The sequence below is a fragment of the Crocodylus siamensis genome, chromosome 3, assembly GCF_052110815.1.
Source record: "Crocodylus siamensis isolate JL-2025a chromosome 3, ASM5211081v1, whole genome shotgun sequence".
Lineage (NCBI taxonomy): Eukaryota > Metazoa > Chordata > Crocodylia > Crocodylidae > Crocodylus > Crocodylus siamensis.
Window position 1 is genome coordinate 170,198,654 of NC_143397.1, and position 13,345 is coordinate 170,211,998.

At 39.9% G+C, this 13,345-nt stretch overlaps 1 long non-coding RNA gene across 1 annotated transcript; it reads left to right on the top strand.

The window, feature by feature from the left end:
- Positions 1–934: 934 nt before the first annotated feature.
- Positions 935–10,431, top strand: LOC149869108 (uncharacterized). The gene is made up of 3 exons (XR_016441387.1): positions 935–3,742; positions 5,574–5,603; positions 7,763–10,431. It is a non-coding gene; the product is annotated as an uncharacterized LOC149869108 (long non-coding RNA).
- Positions 10,432–13,345: the final 2,914 nt, after the last annotated feature.

Here is a 13,345-nt window from a genome sequence, read left to right on the forward strand (position 1 = left end):
ACTTCAGAAATTTTCTCTTACTTCTTGTCCGGGTGAAGTATTTGCCCAGTCTGTGAGGATTGAAGTTTCTTATTATTATAATCTGTCCCACTTTTGCAATTTCTCTAAGTAATCTCCCTTAACATTTTTCTAATCACCTTCACCCTCCTGATCAGGTGGTTGGCAGTATAATCCTAGTCCTATGTTCCTTTTAATCAAGTACAGAATTTCTACCCACAGAAGTTCTATGGTAGATTCCCTTTAAAATAAGAGTTTTATGCTGCTATTGTCTGTACTGTCCTTAACATACAGTGTCACACCCCCACTTACACTTCTTACTCTGCCGTTCCTATGTAGTTTGTAATCGGGTATAACAATATCTTGTTCATTATCATTTTTCTACCAGATCTTTGACATGCCTATTATGTCCAAATTATCCTTTAATACCAGGTATTCTAGGTCATCTATCTTATATTGTAGGCTTCTAGCATTTGTATAGAAGTATGTACAGGCAGTCCTTGGACTTATAACAATTGGTTCCTGAAGACCGCGTCCTAATTCGAAACATTGTAACTCAGAACTGATTTTTCCATAGGAACAATGTTTTAAATAGGGGATTCGTTCCCGAACCAAGACCTAATACCCTATTTTCACCAAAAATAACTCAGAATTTTGTATTCAATCAATTATAGGTGAGTAATATAGCTATGTTAATATATTTTTATTGTAAATTGCAATCATATTGTTATAGAAGGACTTCTTTAAAGGGCTCTTGGACTTTTTGAAGGGTTCTTGGCTGGAGTCTTCTCAGGAGTCTTGGCTGCAGGTTCTTCTGGAGTCTTGTCTGCTTTCTTAAAGAAAGTATCCAAGGAAGTTTGAACAGATGTTTTCTAGGGAGATGGGCAGCGCAGCAAACGTGTTCACTGGCGTGATGTGGCGTCAGATCAAGAGTTGTAAAGTCGAAACTGATGTCAGAAAGTCAAAACAGGGTGTCAATTTATAAAAATTCTAAGTGCTGTTCATTGTAACTCAGAACATCTTAAGTTGAGGACATCCTGTACTCATTTTGTCCTAGCTCAGTTGCCTGCTACTGCGTGTGTTATCTGACTGAGGTGCTAACTTTTCTGACTTATCTTCACCATTGTCTACAGCAGTGATCCACCACTAGGGTGTCACAGCACACTGGGGTGCCTTGATATCCTTTTAGGAGTGCCACAGAATTCCATGCAATGTTAGCACTGTTAGGTATATAAACATGAGTCACAAGATAAACTAAACAATTTCAAAGAATAACCCATAGTCCTAAAAACAGTTTGATCTGTTGTGGTCTTTCTGTGTTCTTTGCAATAGAAAAATTGCTGTATTATTTTTCTATAGCCAAAAAATGAGTGAAAACTACGAGTGAAAACTAAGAGCTGGCATTTTCCAAGGGGTGCCTTGAGTAAGGAAAAGGTTGAGAACCACTGGTCTACAGTCACACTTCCTACTTCCCTACTAGCCTTTCTAATATATGTTCTCTTCTGACTTACATAAGTAAAAGAGTATCTAACATATCATATACTTTCTCTTGGAATATATACCTTATAATAACAGTATGGGAGAGGATGTTTCTGCATAAAAGATAAACATCTAAGGAATCTATGTCCTCCTCTAACAGAATTCAGCTGTAGGTCTTACTAGTGTGCAATGACGCTGAAGTGTGTAAATTGCATTAAAAATTCTATTGCACTATCTGGACTTTCATTTGTCTCCTTGCAGATATAATGAAATTATAATTATTTTCTTATTCATTTTTTAAAGGAAGTAGGGTATTCATGAATCGGTTTTGCTAAATATCAGAAGGCAAGATTTATTATGACAGCTACAAGAAATCAGTTAAGAAACTGGGTATGCTGTGGGGAAGTTAGGTGTACACAAAGTATATAATAATGTTATACATCAGGAATGAATTCTTCATTCCTGACCTTTCTTACTTACCTTTCTTGAGGGTTAAGCCTTAACCCTTAAAATATTTATACAACTGTACTGTGTAGGTATGTTGTTTCATTGACTTAAATGAGACTGTCATCTATTAAGAATAATAACTCTCATCTATTAAGAAGCCTTTTATTAGGAACTTGAACTGTAAACTGTTACTGTGGCTAGGACTGTGGATAGGCTTGTAGCTTTGTGTGCTGGGGGAGGAGGAACATACTGCCAGGTCTACAGGAATAGAATCAGATGCAAAGAAAGGCACCTATATAAATTCATTCTGTTTTTTTGTAGACACTGACTCCTAGAAGCTTTCATTGCTTTCAGTCAGAGGTATTTTTAAATACAAAGATCAGACTGCTTTTAAATGTCTAAATATATGTTTGCAGATTTAATTTTATGCTGTTCAACTTGAAAAATTGAAACTATAAGTAATAATAATATAGATTAGATTCTGTAATTTGCCTATATTATATACCTTCACCAAAAAAGGCAGAATCAAGAGCAGAAAAATAATGTAATTACTCTATCCTAGTCTTACCATCCATTCAGGAAAATGAAGGTGATGCTATGTGTCCTCTCTGCTTAGACAGGAATCCCTGATGGTGACTGCAGTTCAATAGTTCAGCCAATCAGAGAAAAAAATCTCTGTTCTATGGAAAATTTCAGCACAACATTTATTTTTATTCTAAAAAGTTGACCTTTATTGCAGAACAGAAATCCCCCCCCCACCAATATTGATTCAGAAATATTGAAACGTTTCATTTTGATAATAATGAGTCCTTATATTTTGATAACGTTAAAATAGTATGACATAAATATTTATGATATATATTGCTAAAATCACTATTTTAATAGAGAAGTTAAAAATTGAAAAAATAATGCATGTAGAACATTATAACATCAGGAGCTAATAGCACTAGTCCAGTTGACACAGCTAGAAATGAACTGGTACATTTCTTAAAATGCAGAGAGTAATAAAAATCAAAGACATAGTCTGATTTATAGTAAGATCATGAAAATAGGGTGAAATTGTGTTTCCAGAGGAAAACAGACAGGAAAACACATAGAGTAGCTAAACTGGGGTAACTAAAACAGTGAATTTTTTACATGATTTATTCTCAAAGACTGCAATTTATGGCATCCCCATCACATTGTACCGCTATCTTATCAACAGTTGCAATTATAATCTAGTTTTAGATTGGCCAGGTACATTTCTTTAGATGGTTTGCAATCATGATAGTAAAGTTATGACTTCAGAAGTTCAAGAGAGGAAATTAAGACCTAGCACTTTATAACAGGAACATAAATTAGAGGTCCTGACCTTTCCATCTTAAGTCACATGAATAAAAGTTACTATAATCACTGGTAGGTGCCTTAAAATCATTGATTGTGCCCTAGTTTAAGATACTTAAAACTACTTTTGAAGGCTGTTTTATATCATAATAGATACCGCTTTGCATTCTCGTAGGGAATGTCCAACTAGTTTTGTTTCCCCTTTGTTCAGAGAGAAACATTCTAAACTGGAAAAAAAAAGCAATTGCATAAGGATTTCTTGGTCACTAGGTCAGATGGAGGGATCGAATCTTTTCAAACTAGATTCCCTGATGAATAGTGAAAAATAACTGGAACACTTGCTATATTATTTCAAATGAGTTTTTGTAAATAAGATAAACCTAATGTCTTTTCTTATTATTGGATTAAGCATTGCAGATGCTATGAAACACTAAAGCTCAGAAGAAAATGCATAGAGAGGCAGCTTTAGACCTGTGGAGCCCAAGCAGATGCTAAGGTGAGAGCCTCTCTTTCCCACCTGCACTACATAGATATTACCTAACAGCTTCATGCCATTCCCCATGACCTGAGTCCTGCTATGATTCCCCAACCCTAATGTTGGTTCTGGATGTGTACAAAGCAAAGACTAAGACTGACAGTTTGAAAGTATATAAATAGCAAGCACACTTATCTTAAAATGTCAGCACTTTGCTGTACATAGTTGTTTATGTACTACATTAAAATGTATATATGAGTGCAACAGGCTGTCGATAAACAACTTGTGGGTTTAAACAAGTTGTTTTAACAATAACATTTAGCTGGAATGAAGTGGAGGCAATATAGACACTCAAAAGGAAAACTCCAGAATGATTAGTGTTTACTGGGAGTGTTAAAGTTTAGATAGAAATAAACTACCCATTTTAACAGAAATGATAACAAAAGTATATAAAAAGTTAAATGGTTGAGTTTCTCAAACTTTTCCCCTATCCTATTTGTATGAATGTTTAACAGCTTCTCTCAGTCATAAGTCTGATTAAAGGCTACAAAAAAAGATACTGCTTAGATGGAGGTAATAGGTTCTGATAAAGCAGGACCTTCTTCCTGTGTACTTTATATGCCAGCCCGATTTTTATTATTGCTATCTGGGGAGATTAAACCAAAAGACCCAGCTAGACAAAGCCTTGGCTAGGATGATATAGGTGGGGATGGTCCTGCTTTGAGCAGGAGGTTGGAATAGATAGCTTCCTGAGGCCCCTTTCAACCCTCCTTTTCTATAATCCTATCATTCAAAAATCTTTAACACGTGCATTCACATTTTTAATAAATTATGCTCAGCTGGCATAATTTAAATCAGCAATACTTTCTGCACAAAAATCAATAAGGAATAAGGACCTTAAAAAGGAATAAGACATAAAAATAAGATAATAAATTTCAATGTACTAAAAACAGTTTTGTTGTTTGCTTTTTAGTAATGTTTAGGGGAAAAGACTAAGTTTAGGTGGATGGTACACATTGTACTCTAGAATAGGTGTGTCAAACTCACCTAGGTTCCTAAGACTGATCCAGATTGTGAGGCTGGATCTGGAACCACCTCCAATGGCAGGGTGAGCAGCATCAGGGACCTGCAGGGGATTAATGCAGCTCTTGTTTGTTCCTCCACCATTAACTCCTCCTCCACCACTCCAGCCCCAGCAGGGCTGCACACCCCTGGCTTTAGTGTTGGGCCCCACCCCCAAATTGCAAGTCCCTAGGAGTCTGATGGACCAGATGATACAGCCATGAAGGCTGTATGTCTGACGCTCCTGCTCTAGAATCTTAAACTTCTAAACAACATCATATTGGGTTTTATATAAGACATGGAATATTCTAATAAAGTAATGTTTTGGGAAGTAACCAGTCTCCAATGAGAATATACTTTCTCTCTTTCAGCAAAGTTTGTTACCTGCTGCACAATATTTATTTTCATAAAACAAGCTGAAATGTTAAATATGTTTTTTCTTTCCTCATGGTGCCCCAGCTTGATTGTTTTTCTTCAAGCTCTCCAGTACTCCCCATCCTGCTGATTTATATAAAGGCATGTTGTGAATATATTATTTATTTATACTTTTTATTGATGACCTTTCATAACTCAGTCTTATTTCTACCTCTTTGCTCAAACATTCTAAGGTCATCAATAGCTCATGGAAATTATTACTTGGAAATGTGCTTGTTACCTAACATTATTTTATTTTTCCGTATGTTTTCATTATACATTTGACTCAATATTTTGTTTGTTTATGCTTCCTGAGACACTATTGATTAATTTCTTTATGATTACAATGAAATCATTTATTTGTGCTGTCTTTCAGAAACCTTCACAAGTATGAAAGAGGACACAGGTGAGCACACAGGCTTTCAGTTTCACAAGTTACAGTAGGGTAATTTTACTGGGGCGGGGGGAAGTGTTGACCAAGATGCAAGCCCTGGATGCTGATTCAGAAGGGCCACCAGAATGGCAGCCCCCAGGGAACTTGTGCCACTGCTGCTATACAGCATATCCTGGAGTAAACATTTGCTCAAATCTATTATCTGTCATCACCACAGCCTGTGTAGAGGTAATCGTTCCCCCCACCACCACCACCACCAAAATTGAAAGTTATGTGTCTCAGATCCTGAAAGCCCTGATCTTCCCTTTTTCTGTTCTGGCTTGACGCTCCAAAGCTTTTAAGCACATATTGAAGTTCAACAATTTGGGCAGAATCCTGTTTCTCCTTATATGCTCAAATGGAACTTAACTAGTTTTTGGCCTATTTTATCCTATTCCATTTACCTTCAAAGCTATTAAGCTGCTTGTCCTAGACTCTCAAATAATTCATCTCTTTGGATGAACTTTTGTCCAGGGATCTTAGTTTGACAGATTTGAAAAAAAAAACCAGGAAAAGAAGAAAAAAAAATCACTAAAACACTGACAGTGGGACACTGACACCTATTCTATTCTACATGTGCTATTAATTCAAAGTAGGCTTACTGCACAGTAAAAATACTGTGTAGTAAGTTACCTGGGAGCACATCTACATGTGTTCCCTTTTGGGAGGAGATTTGCTCCCACCTTGCTCTGACCTCCTGCAGCAGCCAGCAGGAGGTCCAAGTTCCCCTTGGGTGCTAAGCTGGGTGCTGGTAGGGAGCATGGGGCTGGTATCCACATGTACAGGGCCAGAAGAGCTCTGCCAGCTGCAGCAGCAGCTGTCTCCTCGCCTCGTACACACATGGAGGAGGCCTGATGTGCATGGGACTGGGAGACAGCTGCTGCTGCCGAGCTCTCCCACCCTGTGCACAGGGGGACAAGCCCTGTGCCCAGCAGGGCTTCCCCGTGCAGCCCGGGACTGGCCAGGAACTGTCCCATTCTAGGTCAGGTCTCAGCCAGCTCTGGGCTGTGTGGAGATTTCCCTGCCCAGCTTGGAGCTGGCCAGGAACTGCCCCATTTTGGGGGAATTCTTAGGCCACCTTGAGCTGACTGGGACCTACCCCAGAATGGAAAAGTTCCAAGCCAGCTCCGGATAGGGAACTCCTTGTGCAACCTGGAGCTGGCTGGGACCTGCCCAGAAACTCCTCATGCAGCCCAGAATGGGGTAGTTCCCAACTAGCTGCAGACTTGATGTGGAAATCTTAATGAAGCACAGAGCTAGTTGGAACCTGCCCCAGAACTAGACAGTTCTTGGCTAGCTCTGGGCTGTGGAGGGAACTCCTTGTGCAGCCCACAGCTAGCTGGGGCCTGCCCCAGAATGTGACAGTTCCCAGCCATCCCTGGGCCGGGTGGAGATCTCCTTGGGCAGTCCAGAGCTGGCTGGGATCTGCCCCAAAAGCAGGATAGTTACCAGCCAACTCCAGACTGGGTGTGGAAATAGAATTCCTTAGTCCCAGTGCTACTCAGCTCCCAGCTCCTGAGGGCTTCCCTTGTTTTGGTGCTGCTCAGTTCCTAGCTCCTTGGTGTCAGAGCAAAATTTTGAGTATATGCTGCCAACACAGAAGAGCTGGACTGACATGCACGGTTTGACTCTGTGAGTGGAAAGTTCCAAGGCTCACCCAGCCCTTGCCCCCTGGGTGACCTGCGGACCTGTCAATCAGTGTTGACCTACTTTCCCCACAGACGCATGCTCAGATTGTGTCAGCTCCTGACTGAGAGCATGCTCAGTCAGAACCTGACATGAGGTAATCTGACTAGAAATTTCTGTGCGGAGAGGGTTCTGATTGGCTACCAAATTCATATAAAAGTTCAGTGAACCCCACCCTCGGGGGGGAAATCGCGTTAGCTGAGGACAGAGGCTGCTGCTGCAGGGACTGTCTCTCAGTCAGGCTTTAGGGCCTATAGATCTCCTCCTTCGCCTCCTTCGCTTAGTATTTCGTACTACTCGTTGCTCACGGTTTTGACTACACTCGCCTGGTTTCTGATTCACCTTGGTACTGACTAACGGCTACGATTTTGGATCACCCTTTTGGACTCTGTTGTAACCCGGTTCTGGATCATCGACCTTGGCTTCCTTCACTGATTACGGCTCAGCTCACTCCACTGACCTGACGTCTCCGCTGCATCACCTCCTGGCTTCCGACCTCGGCTTTCTCCTTCGACCACTCGATTGTCCATCACCTTGGACTGGCGTCACGCAGTTCATCGTTTATGTGTTACAGTTTTCGTTTTATTGTGTTTATTCCCTGTTAATGAGCTGTTGACCAGCCCTGGGACTAGGTCTTCGGACTGAACCTCGTGGGCCAACAGACCCCTTTGTTGTTTGTACGTTCCTAACTGTAACTGAAGACTTCACTGCCTATGCCAAAAGCGTAAGTCAAATAAATCCTCTTGCCTTTCAATCTGCTCCAGGTCCGTATCTCCTGACTCTATGCCAATAATCCCACCTGTCCGTATCTGATTGCCACCCCGGCCCACCGTGACCTTGGGGCCTGATTCATTCTGTTCGGTTTTCCCCGACACTTGGAAGAGCTGGAAGCTGAGTAATGCCAAGACTGGAGGAATTCCATGTTCTTTGTGAACCAAATTTGCCCCCTGCCAGCATTTACATGTGCCCTACTACACAGTAAGTTTACTAATTGTATTTTTGAGTAGTAACTAACTGTGCAGTAGACTAATTTACTGCACAGTAAATGTGTGCAAGTGTAGATCGTATAAATATCAGCATTCTACAGCATAACCTGGAGTAACCATTTGTTTAAGACTTATCTGCCTTCTTATGAGCAAGGTGCTAGAATAATTGTCCATATTGGATGCCTCTACACATAACATTTTTTGTCACCATTGGTAGGCACAAACTGTGGTACCATTGCTACTGTGCAGTAGCTCTTTGCTCCTGCGCAATAAGGTTGAGAATGACCCATGCGCCACCAGTACTAAACAAGTACTAAATGACTGCAGAGTAACAACTGCATAATTGGACACACATGTAGATGCGCCCTTTATGTAGTTACCCTGGAACAGATGCATATTTATCCATACCAGATCTCAGTGTAATTTATATTGGTGTACAAAAGCACTGAAAGTTATACAGATGTATATCCATTGTCTGTGCAGGACCTAAATGTAGATTTCTGAAGATGAAAGTTACTTCTTGGAACTTTTACTGCTTGCAGTTTTTCATATTCATGTAAATTGTTTACTAATTTATGTATGTATTTAGTCTCTCAAATATTCATTGTTCCAGCAGCTTCTGCACAAAAGCCTCTTAGTTTCACATGCTATTGCCAACACCTTGATTGGTTAAGGCTTTCATTGTGAGTCTTAGTGAGTCATTCATTGAACTTCAAAAAGAAATTAAAAGTCACCCTATATTCAGACTTATGAAGCATCTAAAATGGTTCAACCAATTTACTGATTATGTAACTAATTAGCACTGAGTTTACTTTATTGTCTTTGGATAATTTGGGATAGAAATTATCTTAGATACGACAGTATCTAAAAATGTGGTTCATTCTCAGTCTTTGGGAGGAAGCTTTGTTATAGAAATCGAAAACCTTTCATTATTATTGAATATGGGATCTATAAAGTCTTTCTTCTTGTATTGCTTAAGTATATCCAGTATTATAAAATACTTTCATTTACTGTTAAATGATTCAGAAACATCTTCCTTATATTTTGCAGTGTTCTGGTATAGCACAAACAACTCCTATATACCTACTTTACGTGCCTTGGTCTACTGTCAAGTATGATAGCTCTCTAAAAGTTATTTCTCCCATCTGCAATTCTGATTCTCAGCTTTCTGGAAGGATTAAGCTCTTTCCTGTTATTCTTTTCAGGTATTCTTCAATGCCAACACATGAATTCCTTACATTCCAGTTAGTATGATCTAGCAAAATGTTTGAATGTTTGACACTACTTATTTTTTTCATCTTGAGGTTTCTTAATGTAACATTTTCTTGATTAATGGGTATTTTATTAAATTGATGAATTTTTGAAACAAAATAATTACATTTCAATGTTACAATCTAAGAGTTTACATTGCAAGTAAAAGTATAGTATTGAAATGACTAGGCATGAGGCTTAAATAGCAGATATACTGAAATATTTGTGATTTAAAGGGACATTGCCAACTTGATCTTTTTAGCTGACTAGTTTCTAAATGTTACAGTTCCTGAGAGGTCGGTCTCTAAATACATTGAGTCTTAAAAAAAATATCCTTTAAAATATAAGGATGGTACCAAGGGTCTCTTTAGCCAGGGAGAAGCTAACTGATATATAAAGAGAGAGAGAGGTAATAAGACATGTTAGTCTGAAGTCAGGTAGAAGGTGTAACTCTGTCTTGCCTTCTATGTGATCAGAGGACAGTTGGGCTACAAAGGATTTAATGAGGGCATGTAGTCCAGCCCCCTCCTCAAGCCCCTCACTAAAAAAAGTATGTCTATCTAACCTGCTCTTGGAAACTTCCAAGGATGGAGAGTATATATAAGAGCAACAATGGAATTTACTGAACAAAATGTGGATAAACGTGGAAAGCAAACAGATTGGAAAAAAGGCTGACTTCTAGTTCAATGGGCAATCAATTATTTTAATGGCATTTCTCTTTGTTAACGTACTGTATCAACTATAATCCTTGCCTACTCTATTTGTTAGCTGAATACTGCCCCTGGCTGTTATATGTTGTGATAAATCTCTCCTTTAATACTTCAATTTGCAAACATAAATTATCCGTTCACTGTGGAATGATGCCTTTGTATTTATTTTAGTGCTTATGGATTTCATTTGAATGAGGATGTGTGCTGAATTGTGCTAGATATCCACTTTTATCATATTTTTATCATCCAAGTTGTGACACAATTTGGAACACTACAGTCTTTCCATAAGATAAGCAGAAACCTAGCATGCCTTTTATATTAAATTTATCTTAGCATAGAAATTTTGATTTTTATTAGTAACGAACATAAGCCAGAACAGCTAAGTAGATTCTAAAGTGGAATGCCCATGTGCCTTATGTGGAAAATGTAGGAAGCTAAATATGAAATTCCAGTAATCAAATAAGATATTGAACTATGCATAGATATAAATATTTAAACACGATTATCTGCATCCTTCAACAAACACTTCAGTCCCTGGTTTTTCAGTAAATGCAAGGCCTCTGCTCAGAATTCACTGGGAGATGGTGTCACAAGATAATATATGGCTTCCTGGAAACCTTTTGCTTCAGGAAATCTATTATTTCATGATAAACAGTAATTTATGTCATTAGTCTGGATTATGACAATGCAGACTAATAGGTTTATTTTAGAATAAGCAGATTTTTAGCTTCTTTCTTCCTTATGTCTTCATTGAATACTTGAAGAAAGAATCCAGAAAGCTTACACAACATTCAAAGTAGCTCTACAAATTTTGTTTCACTAAAGAAAAAGTATGCCTTTGTACTGATAGAGACTCCTGTTTTGGTTCAGGATGATAGAATACATGTTTCACATCCAGACTACTAACAAGAGTGTGGATTATTACAAACTATCATGCTTTGTTTGTATTGGATGTGGATGCTTATTAACTAGGAGTTTGTTAATTAAGTTCGTAAAGTACAGTATTCAGATCTGGAAGTATGAACTGATGAAAAATGAGAATGTGGTTGCTCTAAAGCTGATGCACTGGTGGTGGTCAAAGAGAGTGAGTTCAGAGTCAAGCAGGGGCAGCATTTAGGCAAGACTAGGTTATGTGAGTGGCCATCCGGAAAAAGAGAAAGCAAAAGAGAAGTCAGGATAAGGACACAGGTGGTGATAGGGAAACTGAAACTGCTGATGGTAAGATTTTGCTATGAGAGGAATGTCAAAGAGTTGCAACAAGAGAGATGGTGGATGAAGAGCCTAGAGAGTAAGCAGTGAGCAACATGGAAAAAGAGAACAATCTCCAAAAAGAGATTAAACTAATAAATTAGTTATTGCCAAAATATCAGTATTTGAGTTTGAAGGTGATGTTTCACATGAGTTGGTGTTCTGATTTGCTGTCTGGTGTGAAGTTTTTGATGTGGAATGGTAAATTATCCCCTCCCCCCCAAATGTCAAGAAATAATTTGGATTTGGTTTCTTTTTCTCACAACGTAACATGAAAACGGTCATGTTCAGTGTATGTAAGATGGGTAAATGGAATAGGAGGGGAGTTACTGTAAATTTGTAGGATCTTTTTAAGTCAGGAGTGCTTAACTTCTAGCCACCAGCCAGATCTGGCCCGCGGCACCGTGTTATCTGGCCCTTAGGACTGGAAATTTGGCAGTAGGGGAGCAGTGGCACCACTCTCCTGCTGCTAAATCTCCAGGCAATTGGGAGGCGCAAGCCCTGCGTGCTGAATCCAGTGCCTGATCCCAGCGTGCAGGGTTCAATGGGAGTTGCACCAGAGCCCAATCCCAGCACACTGGGACAAGAGGGGACAGTACTGGCCCCTCCCAGACCCAATTCCAATGTATGGGGGGCAAAGAGGGGTGGTGCCAGGCCCCCAGGGTCCAATCTGGTCTGCAGGGAGGCTCTGCGCCACTCATTTGGCCCACAGGGCTGAAAGGTTGAGTGCGTAACTGTTATGATTGCAACGTGTACTGTTCATTATAGCAATGCTCTTAAATTGATTTTTTAAATCACTCATTTCTAATTCCTTTGAATTAAGGAACCTGCCCGGAAATGAGTCATTTTTCATCAGTTATGACCTGGCTGTGGTGGCCATTTCTATTTTAGGGACAAAGTTGTTTTGCAGAAAGTTGGGCTCCTGTTCCATTGCTCTGTGTGATTGATCATAAAAACCAAATAGCAATTCCCTGGGAGGTAACAAGGGGCTGGTGAGGGGGGGACAGGGAGAGGGGAACAAAAAGTAATGAACTGTTTTTTCCCCTCTTTCCTGCTTTTCCTATTTCTCTTAAATTCAAATTCACTGCTCAAAACCAGACAGGCCAGGGCCCCTTCCATCAGTTACATATATTATGCAATTTGCTGGTGAATTGCACACCACGTTGGTCAGGCCACAGCTGGAGTACTCTGTCCAGTTCTGTCTGCCCCATTTCAGGAGGGATGTGGACAACATTGAAAGGGTCCAGAGGAGGGCCACCCACATGATCCGGGAACTATAGGGCAGACCCTACATTGAAAGACTGCGGGACCTAAACCTGTTCAGCCTTCACAAGAGAAGGCTGAGGGGGGACCTGGTGACTGTCTGTAAACTCACTAGCGGGGACCAGAAGGGTTTAGGAGAGACACTGTTTCCCCTAGCGCCCCCTGGCATGACAAGGAACAATGGACACAAATTATTGGAGAGTAGGTTTAGATTAGACATCTGCAAGAACTACTTCACTGTCATGGCGGCTAGGAGCTGGAACCAACTTCCAAAGGAAGTGATGCTGGCTCCTACCCTAGGGATCTTTAAGAAGAGGTTTGATGACTACCTGGCTGGACTCATTTGAGTCCAGTCTTTTCTCCCGCCCAGGCCAGGGGTTGGACTTGAAGATCTACAAGGTCCCTTCTGACCCTACTTCTATGATTCTATGAATAAATTTAGTTCAGTCACACCTGCAAAGTACTGATCACACCATTCATAAGTGAATCCCGTAGTAAATTTAGACCAGCCATGCTGCAAAGTAACGATCACACCATTCATTAGTGAATCGTGAAATAAATTTAGCCTGGC